Source organism: Grammomys surdaster, unplaced genomic scaffold, assembly GCF_004785775.1.
Source record: "Grammomys surdaster isolate TR1022 unplaced genomic scaffold, NIH_TR_1.0 65, whole genome shotgun sequence".
In the NCBI taxonomy this organism is placed as follows: Eukaryota; Metazoa; Chordata; class Mammalia; order Rodentia; family Muridae; genus Grammomys; species Grammomys surdaster.
In genome coordinates, this window is record NW_021604567.1 from 20,070,231 (window position 1) to 20,075,449 (window position 5,219).

Below are 5,219 nucleotides of genomic sequence, written 5' to 3' on the forward strand. Positions count from 1 at the left end.
TGTGTGTGTTGGTCCGGTATACTAGTTTGTATTAAATAGGTAATGTAACCTGAGCACTAGCAAGCTCACAGGTATGGTTCTCTGCTCCCTGAGAATGGACATTGTATACACACACACACACACACACAGAGGGAGAGAGAGACAGACAGACAGACAGACAGACAGACAGACAGACACTGGGGCTGGTGTGGGCTTTTGAAATCTCAGGCCCCTTGCCTCCCAGTGACATACTTCCTCCAACAATAGCTCCTAATCTTTCCTAAATAGTTCACCAACTAGGAATCAAATATTTATATATGTGAGCCTATGGGAGCCATTCTCATTCAAAACACCACAGGTACATATCTGTATCTACACTTATCTGCTCATGTTTGTGTATTTACTTCTACATCAATATTTATTGAAAACCAGGAATTCACATCAGTACTCTCCAACCTATGCATACTATAAGAATCATTACAGCTTCATGGATTATTATTATTATTATTATTAACAACTCTTCTCTGACATTGACAAGCCTGGCTGGATTAAAACTTGTATGATTGATCCTTCCAGATGTACTAATTTCCACTGTCTGCCACCTCCATCTCTCCAGTACAGATCCTGACTGCCCACAACAGAGCACATCCCTTGAGGATTCTCCATGAAAGTCAGGGGAGAGGAATACAATTGCCTCCCCTTATTGGTCAGGCTGCAAAATGGCATTGCATGGGCTCTTGAGCAAGAGGGAGGGAGATCATGTGGTCATTCCTTCAATCCAGCACAGCAGGTTCCGTGTATCTCACTCACTAGCTCATAGCTTCCATCCTTAATGTTCCCTCATGAGAGAAAATGGCTATCGACATTCCTGCCATATTGTTACATTCAAAGGAGTAGGAATGAAAAAGCAAAAGTGTTTCTAGCAGAATCAGGCCCCTTAGGTAGCTCCTTGGAGCCCCACACATCTCTGCTTTCCCTTTGCTACCCACAGTGACATGGGTCACTGAATCAAACAAGACCAAGAGCTAAACAGGAGAGAATGGATACTCAGTGGCAACTGCCAATTTTTGCTACTACAACTTTTTACATTTTCCTAACCAACATTCTGCATTCAGGTAGTACTGAAGACCTTAGATAAATTTCTGGAAGCTGCCAAGGTTCTCATCTACCTCTACGTTTTTAAGTCTGGAGGAATGTCACCCTGAGCATCCAAACTTCTTAGAGGCCTAAATGGCTGCTTGAATGGTATACTATTGGTTCTCTGTTCATTTCAATGTCCCAAATGTGAGAAATACTGCCTGGGCTCTCTTCCCTAAAGGCTACTCCAACAGTTTTCAGTCTCCAAAAGTTTGCCCTTTTGCCTATGTGGAAGCTGGGAGCAGCTCCCAGCTTCAGTTTGATTAAAGACAAAGAGCAAAGTCCAGCAATGGTTCTAACTCTATGCTCTATCCAACAGGCACGCAGGAAGAAGGAAAAAAAAATGTGATATAGGGAAGCACAGGAGTCTGCATAGAAAGACCACCTGTGGGAGTGGGTATATTCTGAGCAAGCCTTGTAGTGTAACTCAGATGAATCACTGGTGTCACTGCAAGGTACGTGACAGGAGCCACTACTTAATACAAGGTCTTCTATTCGTAATTTATTATGGGAAGGCAATTTCCCAGGAGTGTCCCAATGTCCTTGAGTTTACCTGCTTAGTGTTACTCTGGCAGCAGGAGCCAGTGTTGGGTAGACACAAGAACACACACACCTGGTGTGGTAAGGCATGACTAAGTCACAGCACTTGAGAACCTAAGTCAGGCCAGCATAGAAAACATGTTAAAGACCCTGCCTCATAATAACTAAAGAAAACAGAAGAACACAGACCTTTGAAGTAGCTGCATTGCACTTCACAGTCAAGGAAAGCCAACTGTTTGAGTGTCTGTCCATGGTTCAGGCATTCCATTTTTCTGAACGTCAGTTATAGTAATGAAAGACAAGGCAAATAATGACTTTAATGTGAAGAAAATGAGTGAGACTCTGGCCCACAAATCCTGTTCATCTCTGTCTGAAAGAAGGGTAAATCACAGAATAAAATGAACCAAGCAACAGAACGCATCTCAGATATAATTACATTTGGCATACAGTTGTGTCTAGTAAATGCTAATTCCTTTCTGATTTACTCATCAACACAAGAAATCCATACATTGGTTATCTACTTGACAAACAGTTTCATTGTAGTTGTAACTTTTTGTTTTTATCAGACAAGGTCTCATGCAGCTGGAACGGTTGCTAAATCCCTGCCTTAGTCTGAAAGAGACAATCCACAGATACCATTTATTTGTACAATATTTTATGCAAACCCACATAAGAGTTAAGAGTATTTTGAAGTAATCTGCTAAGAGGTGATGATGACACTGTGGTCCCAGAAGAACAGACTCAACTATTTAGAGGAGAAATGTTATACAATCTAGAATAAACTGCTTTAAACTAATCACTTTCCCCCCCTTGCAATGTTGAGGGTAAAATCCAGGACTCTGTAACTGCGAGACAGGTGCTGTACTGAAATGGACACGGGAGCAGGGTAGTGAATGCATATCAGGCTGAACAGAGTCATCATTAGGCTACTTCTGTGCTTCCATGTTTGGTTAAAAATTTTCCAACTAAAAAGGAAAAATCAGAAACTTGACAAGAAACCAAAAACAGAACTTATCATTAGAAAACCTTTCCTTCTTGGGTCCAATTTGGCCCAGTTTTCTTGCACCTTTACTGTCTCAACACACCTGTTGTCTAACCTTGTTCTCCCTGAACAGTTTTACTCATCCTGTCTTTTGTTAGTGGTATCTGAAACTAGCAATGTCGTTGTCCCATTACGCCATAAAAAGGTCACCTTCTACTCAAGGTTTGGCCCCAAATGACCTTTGCTATATCCACCACTGGAAGCATTCACTCTGATAGCATATGGCCTTGTACTTATTTTAGTGATAATATCTACTGACTCATAATGCCATATAAACCTAGAGACTGAACAACTGGCCTTTTCTGTGAACTCAGTTGAGGGAGCATGACAATACCTCGAAAAGTAGCCAGTGACCACATAGGTCTTGGTTCTAGGTGCTGGGCCTGCAGCCCAGAGAAGGATGCCTAGCCCAGAGCAGTTTCATCAACAATACAGGGAAGCCTTTGACTGAAGGATAAATTTGTGAGTCAAGATGCTGGGTGGTTATCGTTAACTCGGACTCTCTGAATAAAATTTCTAGAGAAGGTTGCTAAGATCATTTGATATTGTCCTCCTATTGCTAATTTTCCATGGGCCATATCCCTCTTCAAACATGACAGCACTAGTCTGTAGGGCAGAGGGTCCTCTTCCCTAACAAGACCCTGGCCAAAGCCAATAGAGTCATTCATGACTCCTTTTCAAGCACTGACAGAACTGGGGCTCTCAAATGCTCTTACTAGATAAAGAGAAAACTCTTTTCTGTTTTGAGATTACACACACACACACACACATATATATGTATAATTTGATATAAGATCTTGCATATCCCAAGATGGCCAGCTTCAGCCTTCTGAGTGCTGGGATTACAGACATAAGCCACACCTGGCTTGACCCTATACTTTTAAAAGTTAACCTTTGCAGTGTTTTTATTTTGGTTCTGTACCCACACTGCCATCCACTAATGACCACCACCACAGACATTAGTAGGATTCCAGCTCACTACACAGAAGGCTGAATTCTATGACTGAGCTACAGTCCTAATCCCAACTTGGTTTGCTAGTTTTCCAGTGTTGGAGATCCAATCTTGGGCTTTTTGTACGCTAAGGATATGGTTTGTAAAGTTCACTAGTTTAAATAAAAAGTTCAGCACACACACACAAAAAAAAAATCCACCAATTAACTTTGCAAATTAGCTTTTAAAAACAAATGTCCTCTATTGGTGAAGTCTGGCCTGCGTACTCGGGGACGTCTCAGAGAAGAGTCAGGAAAATGAGGCCAAACTGGAGGGCTTCTCACTTAGCACTTCAGTTACAGGAAACAGACAAGGAGAAAGTCGTCAATTAGAGGAAAATAAGCACACATGTGCTCAAGACTTAACCCTCCCTCCCTGAGATCATTCCAATTGATTCAAAGATAGCCTTTGTTTTTTAACTCATGATTTCTTCCTGGGACCTTAAACCTATCACTCTTAAAAAAAAATGGCTCCTACTCTAATGTGTTTCCTTATTCTTTTAACATAAACAAATGAGCTTGGAGTTAAGCTAAGTTAAAATACACGCACACCTCTGATGGGTTTTGAGTGAGGCTGTGCCGTTATAACTCGCTAATTATAGAGTCAAACAGCAATAATAACCACGGATAGAATCAAAGGCAAGGATCGCCAAAGATCAAGGTGTTTACTAACGGCTCCAAAGGAAATCCAGATCAGAATCTGACCCACAGAAGTTGGTTTTGGATTCTTTTGCATGTTTTGGTCTCTTCACACATAAGTAACTCCTAAAATTAAAAACCATTACTTTTGAAAACCGCCAGTCTCATTCCCTTAGGATCTTAAGCTACCTGTTGGAGCCATCTGTCCCAAGAGAGCGAGCATCTGCTCCACTCTGGCTAACGTTCACAGCATGGGCCGTCCCGACAGCTTTCCGGGGTCAAATGCGCGCTCCGCCCCGCGAGTTCCGCCCGGCAGACCCCCGAATCCGCTGGGACGCTAGCGGCCGACACGCCGCTGGCTGATAACCAAGTCCCTAAGCCGCCCCAGGCTCCTAGTCCCAGCCCGTCTTGGCGCCTCACCTGCACCGGTCAGGGGGATTACGAGGAGCGTGCCCAGCCGCAGAGCGGAAATGCCCAGCTGGGCCGGTGCCGCAACCAAACCGCCCCGGGCGGCGCCCCCTGCAGGCCACAGGCGATTCCGCCTGCCCCTGCGGCGCCCGGACCACGACGCACACCTGGCCGCGCTCACACTTCTTCCCACGCGCCAGAACCACGCAAATACCTATCCTGTGACCATCTTCCTCTGAAATAAACGCAAGCTCCCCACCACCACTTCCCCACCAGACACAGGCACAACCAGGGTCAGCTCTACATTACACATGCCTTGACTTCATATTGGACCCAAACACACCTAAGATTCACTACTTCAGAGAGACACATAAACATAAAAATAGAGATACAGCCCCTAAACACTGAGGTGATGCTAAACTCAGATCTGAGGAAGGACAGATTCATGCACCATCACATCTGCTCCTACACACGGCTACTGGAT

At 43.8% G+C, this 5,219-nt stretch overlaps 1 protein-coding gene across 2 annotated transcripts in view; it reads right to left on the reverse strand.

The window, feature by feature from the left end:
- The window catches only part of Ggact (gamma-glutamylamine cyclotransferase), a 36,217-nt gene extending 31,405 nt beyond the window's left edge, over positions 1 to 4,812 (reverse strand). Inside the window, exon 1 of one of the 2 annotated variants that reach the window (XM_028771885.1) lies at positions 4,748 to 4,812. The gene's annotated coding sequence lies outside the window, so the exon portion shown is untranslated. Of the gene's footprint in view, positions 1 to 4,516; positions 4,575 to 4,747 lie in introns of those variants that run through there. The other variant, XM_028771907.1, reaches the window with a different exon arrangement.
- Between the last annotated feature and the right edge of the window lie 407 nt (positions 4,813 to 5,219).